Here is a 15,208-nt window from a genome sequence, read left to right on the forward strand (position 1 = left end):
ATGCTTTTTCCTTAAGTTTGATGCTTTCCTTAACATCTCTAGTTAACCACGGATGATGGGTCCTCCCCTTAGAATTTTTCTTTCTGGTAGGAATGTACTTATTCTGAATACTCTGAAATATCCCCTTAAATGCCTGCCACTGTTTCTCTGTTGATCTGTCCTCTTGCCTAGTTTCCCAGTTCATTTCAGCTAGTTCAGCTTTCACCCCCACATTGTTGCCCTTGTTTAAGTTTAAGATACTGGTCCTAGACCCACTCTTCTCCCTTTCAAACTGGATGTAAAATGCAATCGTACGGTGGTTGCTGCCACCTAGTGGTGCTTTACTCTGAGGAAATTCATTAATCCTGTCACATTACACAATACCAAGTCGAATATCTGTTGGTCCCAGAACATACTTCTCTATGAATTTACCTTGAAAGCATTCTAAGAACTCCTCATCCAGGCTACTACTGCAGTCTGATTATTTTAGTTTATGTGGAGATTAAAATCATCCATGATTATTGTTGTCCCTTTATCACACAATATTTTCTCTTGAATACTTTGTCCTGCACTGTGGCGAATTAGAGGGTCTGTAGATCACTCCCACTAATGACCTTTCCCCCCTACTGTTCCTCATCTCCACCCGAACCAATTCTACATCCTGATCTCCTGAATCAAGGTCATCTCTAACTATTGCACCAGTGCCCTCTTTGATTAACAGTGCTACCCCTCCACTTTTACCAAGCTCCTATTCTTCTTGAATATCATGTACCCCTTAATACTAAGGACCTAATCATTGTCGTCCTGCAGCCACGTCTCCGTAATTGCTTTCAGATCATATTTATCTACTTCAATGTGGGCCATCAATTCTTTTACTTTATGAATACTACGTGCATTCAGGTAGAACAAAGAACAAAGAACAAAGAAAAGTACAGCACAGGAACAGGCCCTTCGGCCCTCCGAGCCTGCGCCGATCATATTGCCCGTCAACTAAAACATTTTGCACTTCCGGGGTCTGTATCCCTCTATTCCCATCCTATTCATGTATTTGTCAAGCTGCCTCTTAAACATCATTATCGTATCTGCTTCCACCACCTCCTCTGGCAGCGAATTCCAGACACTCACTACCCTCTGTGTAAAAAACTTGCCCCGCACATCTCCTCTACAGTTTTCTCCTCTCACCTTAAATCTATGTCCCCTAGTAATTGACTCTTCCACCCTGGGAGAAAGCTTCTGACTATCTACTCTGTCCACGCCACTCATAATTTTGTAAACTTCTATCAAGTCACCCCTCAATCTCCGTCGCTCTAGTGAGAACAATCCGAGTTTCTCCAACCTCTCCTCATAGCTAATAACCTCCAGACCAGGCAGCATCCTGATAAACTTCCTCTGCACCCTCTCCAACACCTCCATATCCTTCTGGTAATGTGGTGACCAGAATTGTACGCAATATTTCAAGTGTGGCCTAACCAAGGTTCCATCCAGCTGCAGCATGACTTCCCAGCTTTTATACTCAATACCCCTGCCAATGAAGGCAAGCATGCTATATGCCTTCCTGACTACCTTATCCACCTGCGTTGCCATTTTCAGTGACCTATGGACCTGTACACCCAGATCCCTCTGCCCATCGATGCACTTAAGGGTTCTGCCATTTACTGTATAATTCCTGCCTGTATTAGACCTTCCAAAATGCATTACCTCGCATTTGTCCAAATTAAACTCCATCTGCCATTTCTTCGCCCAAGTCTCCAACCAATCTATATCCCGATGTATCCTTTGACAATCCTCTTCACTATCTGCAACTCCTCCAACCTTAGTGCCGTCTGCAAACTTACTAATTAGCCCAGTTACATTTTCCTCCAAATCATTTATGTATACTACAAACAGCAAAGGTCCCAGCACTGATCCCTGCGGAACTCCACTAGTCACAGCTCTCCATTTAGGAAAGCACCCTTCCACTGCTACCCTCTGTCATCTATGACCAAGCCAATTCTGTATCCATCTTGCCAGCTCACCTCTGATCCCGTGCGACTTTACCTTCTGTACCAGTCTGCCATGAGGGACCTTGTCAAAGGCCTTACTGAAATCCATGTATATAACATCCACTGCCCTTCCATCATCGATCATCTTTGTCACTTCCTCGAAAGCCTTGATCAAGTTAGTGAGACACAACCTCCCCTTCACAAAACCATGCTGCCTCTCACTAATACGCCCATTTGCTTCCAAATGGTAGTAAATCCTGTCACGAAGAATCGTCTCCAATAATTTCCCTACCACTGACGTAAGGCTCACCGGTCTGTAATTTCCTGGATTATCCCTGCTACCCTTCTTAAACAATGGAACAACATTGGCCATTCTCCAGTCCTCTGGGACCTCACCCATAGCCAGTGAGGATACAAAGATTTCTGTCAAGGCCCCAGCAATCTCCTCCCTTGCCTCCCTCAGTACTCTGGGGTAGATCCCATCTGGCCCTGGGGACTTATCCACCTTAATATTCCTCAATACGTCTAACACCTCGTCTTTTTTGATCTCAACATGATCCAGGCTATCTACACACTCTTCCCGAGACAAATCGACCACTAAGACCTTCTCCTTGGTGAATACTGATGAGAAGTATTCATTTAGTATCTCTCCCATTTCTTCTGGCTCCACACACAGATTCCCACCTCTGTCCCTGAGTGGGCCTACCCTTTCCCTGGCTACTCTTCAGTTCCGTCTTTTTGTTAACTTTGTAACATCTAGTCTTGACTATTGATGTATTCTTAGGTTTTTTTCTCTGTCCATTCCTGCCATTCTCTGACCCTCATTTCTCATATTACTATTTTGCTCTCCTGTCTTGATTCTACACCTTGAATTGCTACCTCTACGCAAGCTTGATCCCTCACCCCTCTTGTCTAGTTTAAAGCCCTCTCTACTTCCCTAGTTATGCGATTTGCGAGGACACCCATCCCAGCACGGTTCAGGTGTAAACTGTCCCAACATTACAGCCCCCACTTTGCCCAGTACTGATGTCAGTGCCCCACAAACAAGAACCCACTTCTCCCACACCAGACTCTGAGCCACCCATTTATCTCTAATCTTATTACCCTGTGCTAATTTGCACGTGGCACAGGTAATAATCCAGAGATCATTACCTCTGAGGTTCTGCTACTTAATTTGGTACCTAGCTCCTCATACTGACTTTGCAGAACCTCTTTCCTCATTCTACCTATGTCATTGGTATCTACATGGACCATGACAACTGGATCCTCCCCCTCCCACTGCAAGTTCCTCTCCAGCCCTGAGCTGATGTCCTGAACCCTGACACCAGGCAGGCAACACAGCAGTCTGGACACTTGCTTGTTGCTGCAGAGAACAGTGTCAATCCCCTCACTATACTGTCCTATACTGCCACTACATTCCCTTTTGCTCCCCCTGGTTGAACAGCTTCCTGTATCACAGTGTCATGGCCAGCCAGCTCCTCCACCTTGCAGACCTCGCTTTCATCCAGACAGGTTGTGAGCACCTCAAACCTGTTTGACAACTGCAAAGTCTGAGGCTCCTCCACTACTGTCTGCTCGGTCCCATTACCTGCCTCACTGACAGTCACATCCCCCGTCCCTCACTGCTGGCCAAAACAGATGACCCTCTTCTAAGAGGTGTGACTGTCTTCTGGAACAAAGTATCCAGGTATTTCTCCCCCTCCCTTATGCTGCGCAGTGTCTGCATTTTGGCTTCCAGATCAATCATCCTGATCCGGAATTCCTTAAGCTGCTTACACTTCCTGCAGACGTGTTTGTCATGGATTTCATTGGTATCCAAAAGACCCCACATTCCACAGCTGCAACATCACACCTGTCCAGCCATTTTAACTTATGTTATTTAGTTAATTTACTTTAATTGAATGCTACATTTTATTGAATGCTAGTTCCACTGACAACCAAATTTTATATGCTTAAGAACAAAGTTGTGTGTTTTCAAATTTTGGTTCATTATTTTAAAGTTTTAGTTTTTTTATTTTTAGATGAACCTGACCTCACCTGTCCTAAGCTGGGTTCTCACACACTGTCCCTTAGACTGAGCATGAACTGGCCAATCAACTTACCAGCTTCCTGGGACATCACAGTTGCTTTTTTACCTTTTCCCGGACAACAGCCTCACCACAGCTGAAACAGCAAAACAGCTCCACCCCGCAGACCCTCCACCCCGCAGACCCTCCACCCCGCAGACCCTCCACCCCGCACCCCCTCCACCCCACACCCCCTCCACCTCACACCCCCCTCCACCCCGCAGACCCCCTCCACCCCGCAGACCCTCCACCCCGCAGACCCCTCCACCCCGCAGACCCTCCACCCCGCAGACACTCCACCCCGCAGACCCTCCACCCCGCACCCCCTCCACCCCGCAGACACTCCACCCCGCAGACCCTCCACCCCGCACCCCCTCCACCCCGCAGACCCTCCACCCCGTACCCCCTCCACCCCGCAGACCCTCCACCCCGCACCCCCTCCACCCCGCAGACCCTCCACCCCGCAGACCCCTCCACCCCGCAGACCCTCCACCCCGCACCCCCTCCACCCCGCAGACCCCTCCACCCCGCACCCCCTCCACCCCGCAGACCCTCCACCCCGCAGACCCTCCACCCCGCAGACCCCTCCACCCCGCACCCCCTCCACCCCGCAGACCCTCCACCCCGCAGACCCTCCACCCCGCAGACCCTCCACCCCGCACCCCCTCCACCCCGCAGACCCTCCACCCCGCAGACCCTCCACCCCGCACCCCCTCCACCCCACACCCCCTCCACCCCGCACCCCCTCCACCCCGCACCCCCTCCACCCCGCAGACACTCCACCCCCGCACCCCCTCCACCCCGCAGACCCTCCACCCCGCAGACCCTCCACCCCGCAGACCCTCCACCCCGCAGACCCTCCACCCCACACCCCCTCCACCCCACACCCCCCTCCACCCCGCACCCCCTCCACCCCGCACCCCCTCCACCCCGCAGACCCTCCACCTCACATCCCCCTTCACCTCACATCCCCCTCCACCCCGCAGACCCTCCACCCCGCACCCCCTCCACCCCGCAGACCCTCCACCCCGCAGACCCCTCCACCCCGCAGACCCTCCACCCCGCACCCCCTCCACCCCGCAGACCCCTCCACCCCGCAGACCCCTCCACCCCGCAGACCCTCCACCCCGCAGACCCTCCACCCCGCAGACCCTCCACCCCGCAGACCCTCCACCCCGCAGACCCTCCACCCCGCACCCCCTCCACCCCACACCCCCTCCACCTCACACCCCCCTCCACCCCGCAGACCCCCTCCACCCCGCAGACCCTCCACCCCGCAGACCCTCCACCCCGCAGACACTCCACCCCGCAGACCCTCCACCCCGCAGACCCTCCACCCCGCACCCCCTCCACCCCGCAGACCCCTCCACCCCGCAGACCCCTCCACCCCGCACCCCCTCCACCCCGCAGACCCCTCCACCCCGCAGACCCTCCACCCCGCAGACACTCCACCCCGCAGACCCTCCACCCCCGCACCCCCTCCACCCCGCAGACCTTCCACCCCGCAGACCCCTCCACCCCGCAGACCCTCCACCCCGCAGACCCCTCCACCCCACACCCCCCTCCACCTCACACCCCCCCTCCACCCCGCAGACCCCTCCACCCCGCACCCCCTCCACCCCGCACCCCCTCCACCCCGCAGACCCCTCCACCCCGCAGACCCTCCACCCCGCAGACCCTCCACCCCGCACCCCCTCCACCCCGCAGACCCTCCACCCCGCAGACCCCTCCACCCCGCACCCCCTCCACCCCACACCCCCCTCCACCTCACACCCCCTCCACCTCACACCCCCCTCCACCCCACACCCCCTCCACCCCGCAGACCCCTCCACCCCGCACCCCCCTCCACCCCGCAGACCCCTCCACCCCCGCAGACCCCTCCACCCCGCAGAGCCCCTCCACCTCACACCCCCCCCTCCACCCTACACCCCCCTCCACCTCACACCCCCCCTCCACCTCACATCCCCCCTCCACCTCACATCCCCCTTCACCTCACATCCCCTCCACCCCGCAGACCCCTCCACCTCACATCCCCCTTCACCTCACATCCCCCTCCACCTCACACCTCCCTCCACCTCACATCCCCCTTCACCTCACATCCCCCTCCACCCCACAGACCCTCCACCCCGCAGCCCCTCCACCCCGCAGACCCTCCACCCCGCACCCCCCTCCACCCGCAGACCCTCCCCCCCGCAGCCCCTCCACCCCGCAGACCCTCCACCCCGCACCCCCTCCACCCCGCAGACCCTCCACCCCGCAGACCCCTCCACCCCGCAGACCCCTCCACCCCGCAGACCCCTCCACCCCGCAGACCCCTCCACCCCGCAGACCCCCTCCACCCCGCACCCCCTCCACCCTACACCCCCCTCCACCTCACACCCCCCCTCCACCCTACACCCCCCTCCACCTCACACCCCCCCTCCACCTCACATCCCCCCTCCACCTCACATCCCCCTTCACCTCACATCCCCCTCCACCTCACACCTCCCTCCACCTCACACCCCCCTCCACCCCGCAGACCCCTCCACCCCGCAGACCCCTCCACCCCGCAGACCCCTCCACCCCGCAGAGCCCCTCCACCTCACACCCCCCCTCCACCCTACACCCCCCTCCACCTCACACCCCCCCTCCACCTCACATCCCCCCTCCACCTCACATCCCCCTTCACCTCACATCCCCCTCCACCTCACACCTCCCTCCACCTCACATCCCCCTTCACCTCACATCCCCCTCCACCCCACAGACCCTCCACCCCGCAGCCCCTCCACCCCGCAGACCCTCCACCCCGCACCCCCTCCACCCCGCAGACCCTCCACCCCGCAGCCCCTCCACCCCGCAGACCCTCCACCCCGCAGACCCCTCCACCCCGCACCCCCCTCCACCCCGCAGACCCTCCACCCCGCACCCCCTCCACCCCGCAGACCCCTCCACCCCGCAGACCCCTCCACCCCGCAGACCCCCTCCACCCCGCACCCCCTCCACCCTACACCCCCCTCCACCTCACACCCCCCCTCCACCCTACACCCCCCTCCACCTCACACCCCCCCTCCACCTCACATCCCCCCTCCACCTCACATCCCCCTTCACCTCACATCCCCCTCCACCTCACACCTCCCTCCACCTCACATCCCCCTCCACCTCACATCCCCCTCCACCCCACACCCCCCTCCACCTCACATCCCCCTCCACCTCACATCCCCCTCCACCCCACACCCCCCTCCACCTCACATCCCCCTTCACCTCACATCCCCCTCCACCTCACACCTCCCTCCACCTCACATCCCCCCTCCACCTCACATCCCCCTCCACCCCGCACCCCCTCCACCCCACACCCCCCTCCACCTCACACCCCCCTCCACCTCACACCCCCCTCCACCCCGCAGACCCCTCCACCCCGCAGACCCTCCACCCCGCAGACCCCTCCACCCCGCACCCCCTCCACCCCACACCCCCCTCCACCCCGCAGACCCCTCCACCCCGCACCCCCTCCACCCCACACCCCCCTCCACCCCGCAGACCCCTCCACCCCGCACCCCCTCCACCCCACACCCCCCTCCACTCTACACCCCCCTCCACCTCACACCCCCCCTCCACCTCACACCCCCCTCCACCCCGCACCCCCTCCACCTCACACCCCCCTCCACCTCACACCCCCCTCCACTCTACACCCCCCTCCACCCCACACCCCCCTCCACCTCACACCCCCCTCCACTCTACACCCCCCTCCACCCCACACCCCCCTCCACCTCACACCCCCCTCCACCTCACACCCCCCTCCACCTCACACCCCCTCCACCTCACACCCCCCTCCACCCCACACCCCCTCCACCCCGCAGACCCCTCCACCCCGCAGACCCCTCCACCCCGCAGACCCCTCCACCCCGCAGACCCTCCACCCCACACCCCCCTCCACCCCGCAGACCCCTCCACCCCACACCCCCCTCCACCTCACACCCCCCCTCCACCCTACACCCCCCTCCACCTCACACCCCCCTCCACCTCACACCCCCCCTCCACCCTACACCCCCCTCCACCTCACACCCCCCTCCACCCCACACCCCCCTCCACCTCACACCCCCCCTCCACCCTACACCCCCCTCCACCTCACACCCCCCCTCCACCCTACACCCCCCTCCACCTCACACCCCCTCCACCCCGCACCCCCTCCACCCCACACCCCCCCTCCACCTCACACCCCCCTCCACCCCACACCCCCTCCACCTCACACCCCCCTCCACCCCACACCCCCTCCACCTCACATCCCCCCTCCACCTCACACCTCCCTCCACCCCACACCCCCTCCACCTCACACCCCCCTCCACCCCACACCCCCTCCACCTCACATCCCCCCTCCACCCCACACCCCCTCCACCCCGCACCCCCTCCACCCCGCACCCCCTCCACCTCACACTCCCCTCCACCCCACACCCCCCTCCACCCCGCACCCCCTCCACCTCACACCCCCTCCACCCCACACCTCCCTCCACCCCACACCCCCTCCACCTCACATCCCCCCTCCACCCCACACCCCCCTCCACCTCACACCCCCCTCCACCTCACACCCCCCTCCACCTCACACCCCCTCCACCTCACATCCCCCCTCCACCTCACACCCCCTCCACCTCACATCCCCCCTCCACCTCACATCCCCCTCCACCCCACACCCCCCTCCACCTCACACCCCCTCCACCTCACACCCCCTCCACCCCGCAGACCCCTCCACCCCGCAGACCCCCTCCACCTCACATCCCCCTCCACCCCACACCCCCCTCCACCCCACACCCCCCCTCCACCTCACACCCCCCTCCACCTCACACCCCCCCTCCACCCCACACCCCCCCTCCACCGCCTCCTGCAGGAATGCTCTGCTCCAACACCCAGCGAGGTACCCAAACTGAAGCCCATTTTGAATCCACCTTATCAAATTACCCTGCATCCCATGTGCATTTGCCTTCTTTATAAGTCTCCCATGTGGGACCTTGTCAAAGGCTTTGCTGAAATCCATATAAACTACATCAACTGCACTACCCTCATCTACTCACCTGGTCATCTCCTCAAAACATTCAATCAAATTTGTCAGGCATGAATCCCTCTGACAAAGCCATGCTGACTATCCCTGATCAAACCTTGCCTTTCCAAGTGGAGATAGATTCTCTCCTTCAGAATTTTCTCAATAATTTCCCTACCACTGACGTGAAACTCACTGGTCTATAGTTCCCTGGCTTATCTCTACAACCCTTCTTAAATAGTGAAACCACATTAGCTGTTCTCCAGTCCTCTGGGACCTCCCCCATGGCCAGAGAAGAATTAAACATTTGGGTCAGAGCCCCTGCGATCTCCTCCCTTGCCTCCCTCAGCAGTCTGGGACACAAATCATCGGGAGCTGGAAATTTGTCCACTTTTCAGCCTGCCAACACCTCCAATATCTCATCACTCCCTGTGTCAATTTGCTTAAGAACCTCATAGTCTCTCTCCCCGAGTTCAATACCTTCATCGTCATTCTCCTGGGTGAAGACGGATGTGAAGTATTCATTCAACACTCTAGTGATGTCCTCTGGCTCCACCCATAGATTGCCCCTTTGGTCCCTTATGGGCCCTACTGTTTCCCTGGTTATCCTCTTCCCATTGATATACTTATAGAATATCTTGGGATTTTCCCTACTTTTACCAGCCAGAGCTTTCTCATATCCCCTCTTTGCTCTCCTAATTGCTTTCTTAAGCTCCACCCTGCACTGTCTGTACTCCACTAATGCCTTTGCTGATTTGCTTCCCTTGTACCTGCTAAAAGCCTCTCTTTTCCTTCTCATTGTAACCTGAATATCTCTGGTCATCCATGGTTCTCTGGGCTTGTTACTCCTTCCTATCACCCTAGACAGAACATGTTGAGCCTGATATCACCACGTGTCATTTTACATGTCGGTGAGTGGGCCCCACCCCCCCACTAGGAAAATCCTGCCTCTGGGAATTCTCCGGATCCTGCACACCGACACACGAACAAAAATCTGTCCCAAAGATTCTGCAAAGGGATAGAGACAGGTTGAGTGAGTGAGCAGAAATTTGCCGGGTGCAGTATAATGTGGGAAAATGTGAACGTGTTCACTTTGGCAGGAAGAATAGAAAAGCAGAATATTATTTAAATGGGGAGAGGTTGCAGAGCTCTGAGGTACAGAGGGATCTGGGTGTCCTGGTACATGGACCTGAATTTTCTGCTACAATGTAAAATGATGCGAGATGCCTGGCGAGTGTTCCGATGTCATCGCGCACTCCTGTGATATCTCGCTCGGTGGGCACATGTGGGGGTTGGCAGTGCACCCGCCGAGAATTAAGGGACCGATTAAAGCCCTTAATCAGTTAATTGATTTGAGTTTCTCTGCCCGTGCAAAGGTTGGGATGGTGGGTGGGTGAAGAGGACAAGGGGTCTTTGGGCTTTTGTGGGAACTGCAGCTGTGGGTGCGATGAGGTTTCAACCAGTGATTAAAATAACAACTTTTTACTCTCCTATTTAACATGGCCCTGCTCATGTCACAGAGTCACGAGGGGACACGTGTTCATTTTGTTAAAAGTCTTTATTTTTTGATCAAAATCTTCAGCTCGGAGGCAGCTGTGCACCTCAGGGAGAATTTACTGTGCACTTTCCCCTGTGCCTGTGTGAACTTCAGTACTGGCCTCTCCCACGCTCAGCCCAGCAGCATTGACATTCACTCTGTCTGCTCCTTCAATGACCCATGAAATAATGTCAGGGTGCGAATGTGGGCAGTGGCGAGTTTCCCAGAAACCTCCTCCCCGACCCTCATCTCCAAGCGATTAGGAAGGTGAATAGAATATTGGTGTTTATTGCGAGGAGAATGTTGTTTTTATTCATTCCCGAGATGTGGGCTTCGCTGGCTGGGCCAGCATTTATTGCCCATCCATAGTTGCCTTTGAGAAGGTGGTGGTGAGCTGCCTTCTTGAGCCGCTGCAGTCCATGTGGTGTAGGTACACCCACAGTGCTGTTAGGGAGGGAGTTCCAGGATTTTGACCCAGCGACAGTGAAGGAACAGTGATATATTTCCAAGTCAGGATGGTGAGTGACTTGGAGGGGAACTTCCAGGTGGTGGTGTTCCCATCTATCTGCTGCCCTTGTCCTTCCAGATGGTAGTGGTCGTGGGTTTGGAAGGTGCTGTTGAAGGAGGGTGTGTGAGAGAGAGGGAGAGAGAGAGAGAGAGAGGTGATATCCCTTGTGCTGGCAGTGAGTTAGATTTTTTAATTCTTTCATGGGATGTGGTCACTGCCCATCCTTTGCTACACAGGTTTGTTAGAAACACATGTAGGCCAGACCAGATAAGGACAGAAAATTTACTTCCCTTAAGGGCATTAGTGAACCAGATGCATTTTTACAACAATCGACACGTGGTCATTAAACTTTTAATTCCAGATTTTTATTAGATTCAAATTCCACTATCTGCCAAGTTGAACTCGGGTTCCCAGAGCATTGCCCTGGGTCTCTGGATAACTAGCCCAGTGACAATATCACTACACCACTGCCTCCCCGCAAACCAAGGGGGTTCCTGTCAGATTGGTAATGCTGGTGAATTTATTTACAGGGTGTTGCTATCAGTGGGGTAATGCTGGTGAATTTATTTACAGGGTGTTGCTATCAGTGGGGTAATGCTGGTGAATTTATTTACAGGGTGTTGCTATCAGTGGGGTAATGCTGGTTAATTCACAGATGATGAAAGGTTGTTAGGATGGAAGAAGTGAAGAGGAATACTGCCTGAAATAACATTCACCAATCATTTGAATATAGGCCTGGCAGGGAAATAAAATAATTTTCATTATGTTATTCAAACTTATTGTAAAATAATGGTATCTGTGTGTGTCTGTGTGTTTCAGTGTGTGTCTGTGTGTGTCTGTGTGTTTCTGTGTGTTTCAGTGTATGTCTGTGTGTTTCTGTGTGTTTCAGTGTGTGTCTGTGAGTGTCTGTGTGTTTCTGTGTTTGTCAGTGTGTTTCTGTGTGTCTGTGTGTGCCTGTGTGTGTCTGTGTGTTTCTGTGTGTGTCTGTGTGTGTCTGTGTGTTTCTTTGAGTGTCTGTGTGTGTCTGTGTATGTCTGTGTGTTTCTGTGCGTGTCTGTGTGTGTCTGTGTGGTTCTGTGAGTGTCTGTGTGTGTCTGTGTGTTTCTGTGTGTTTCTGTGTACCTGTCTGTGCACAAATATGTGTGTGTTTCTGTGTACCTGTCTGTGTATGTTTTGTGTACCTGTCCGTGCACAGCTATGTGTGTGTTTCTGTGTGTTTCTGTGTAAATGTCTGTGCACAAGTATGTGTATGTTTCTGTGTGCCTGTCTGTGTGCAACTATGTGTGTGTTTCTGTGTAATTGTCTGTGCACAACTATGTGTGTGTTTGTGTACCTGTCAGTGCACAACTATGTGTGTGTTTCTGTGTACCTGTCTGTGCACAACTATGTGTGTGTTTCTGCGTACCGGTCTGTGAACAACTATGTGTGTGTTTCTGTGTACTTGTCTGTGCACAACTATGTGTGTGTTTGTGTACCAGTCTGTGCACAACTATGTGTGTGTTTCTGTGTACCTGTCTGTGCGCAGCTATGTGTGTGTTTCTGCATACCTGACTGTGCACAACTATGTGTGTGTTTCTGTGTACTTGTCTGTGCACAACTATGTGTATGTTCCTGTGTACCTGTCTGTGTGCAGCTATGTGTGTGTTTCTGCGTACCTGTCTGTGCACAACTATGTGTGTGTTTCTGTGTACCTGTCTGTGCACAACTATGTGTGTGTTTCTGTGTACCTGTCTGTGCACAACTATGTGTGTGTTTCTGTGTACTTGTCTGTGCACAACTATGTGTGTGTTTCTGTGTACTTGTCTGTGCACAAAAATGTGTGTGTTTCTGTGTGCCTGTCTGTGCACAACTATGTGTGTGTTTCTGTGTACCTGTCTGTGCACAACTATGTGTGTGTTTCTGTGTACTTGTCTGTGCACAACTATGTGTGTGTTTCTGTGTACCTGTCTGTGCACAACTATGTGTGTGTTTCTGTGTACCTGTCTGTGCACAACTATGAGTGTGTTTCTGTGTGTGTCTGTGTGTTTCTGTGTACCTGTCTGTGCACATCTATGTATGTGTTTCTGTGTACCTGTCTGTGCACAACTATGTGTGAGTTTCTGTGTACCTGTTTGTGCACAACTATGTGTATGGTTCTGTGTACCTGTCTGTGCGCAACTATGTGTATGTTTCTGTGTACCTGTCTGTGCAAAACTATGTGTGTGTTTCTGTGTACCTGTCTGTGCACAACTATGTGTGTGTTTCTGTGTACCTGTCTGTGCACAACTATGTGTATGGTTCTGTGTACCTGTCTGTGCGCAGCTATGTGTGTGTTTCTGCGTACCTGTCTGTGCACAACTATGTGTGTGTTTCCGTGTGTGTCTGTGTGTTTCTGTGTGCCTGTCTGTGCACAACTTTGTGTGTGTTTCTGTGTACCTGTCTGTGCACAACTATGTGTGTGTTTCTGTGTACTTGTCTGTGCACAACTATGTGTGTGTTTCTGTGTACTTGTCTGTGCACAACTATGTGTGTGTTTCTGTGTGCCTGTCTGTGCACAACTATGTGTGTGTTTCTATGTACCTGTCTGTGCACAACTATGTGTGTGTTTCTGTGTACTTGTCTGTGCACAACTATGTGTGTGTTTCTGTGTACCTGTCTGTGCACAACTATGTGTATGTTCCTGTGTACCTGTCTGTGTGCAGCTATGTGTGTGTTTCTGCGTACCTGTCTGTGCACAACTATGTGTGTGTTTCTGTGTACCTGTCTGTGCACAACTATGTGTGTGTTTCTGTGTACCTGTCTGTGCACAACTATGTGTGTGTTTCTGTGTACTTGTCTGTGCACAACTATGTGTGTGTTTCTGTGTACTTGTCTGTGCACAACTATGTGTGTGTTTCTGTGTGCCTGTCTGTGCACAACTATGTGTGTGTTTCTGTGTACCTGTCTGTGCGCAACTATGTGTATGTTTCTGTGTACCTGTCTGTGCAAAACTATGTGTGTGTTTCTGTGTACCTGTCTGTGCACAACTATGTGTGTGTTTCTGTGTACCTGTCTGTGCACAACTATGTGTATGGTTCTGTGTACCTGTCTGTGCGCAGCTATGTGTGTGTTTCTGCGTACCTGTCTGTGCACAACTATGTGTGTGTTTCCGTGTGTGTCTGTGTGTTTCTGTGTGCCTGTCTGTGCACAACTATGTGTGTGTTTCTGTGTACCTGTCTGTGCACAACTATGTGTGTGTTTCTGTGTACTTGTCTGTGCACAACTATGTGTGTGTTTCTGTGTACTTGTCTGTGCACAACTATGTGTGTGTTTCTGTGTGCCTGTCTGTGCACAACTATGTGTGTGTTTCTGTGTACCTGTCTGTGCACAACTATGTGTGTGTTTCTGTGTACTTGTCTGTGCACAACTATGTGTGTGTTTCTGTGTACCTGTCTGTGCACAACTATGTGTGTGTTTCTGTGTACCTGTCTGTGCACAACTATGAGTGTGTTTCTGTGTGTGTCTGTGTGTTTCTGTGTACCTGTCTGTGCACATCTATGTATGTGTTTCTGTGTACCTGTCTGTGCACAACTATGTGTGAGTTTCTGTGTACCTGTTTGTGCACAACTATGTGTATGGTTCTGTGTACCTGTCTGTGCGCAACTATGTGTATGTTTCTGTGTACCTGTCTGTGCACAACTATGTGTGTGTTTCTGTGTACCTGTCTGTGCACAACTATGTGTATGGTTCTGTGTACCTGTCTGTGCACAACTATGTGTATGTTTTTGTGTACCTGTCTGTGCACAACTATGTGTGTGTTTCTGTGTACCTGTCTGTGCACAACTATGTGTATGGTTCTGTGTACCTGTCTGTGCACAACTCTGTGTATGTTTCTGTGTATCTGTCTGTGCGCAACTATGTGTGTGTTTGTGTGTGCCTGTCTGTGTGCAAGTATGTGTATGTTTCTGTGTGCCTGTCTGTACACGTTTATGTGTATGTTTCTGTGTACCTGTCTGTGCACAACAATTTGTGTGTTTCTGTGTACCTGTCTGTGCGCAAATATGTGTGTGTTTCTGTGTACCTGTCTGTGCACAACTATGTTTATGTTTTTATGTGCCTGTCTGTGTGCAACTATCTGTTTTTTTCTGTGTGCCTGTCTGTGTGCAACTA

This window comes from Carcharodon carcharias, chromosome 1 (assembly GCF_017639515.1).
Source record: "Carcharodon carcharias isolate sCarCar2 chromosome 1, sCarCar2.pri, whole genome shotgun sequence".
In the NCBI taxonomy this organism is placed as follows: Eukaryota; Metazoa; Chordata; class Chondrichthyes; order Lamniformes; family Lamnidae; genus Carcharodon; species Carcharodon carcharias.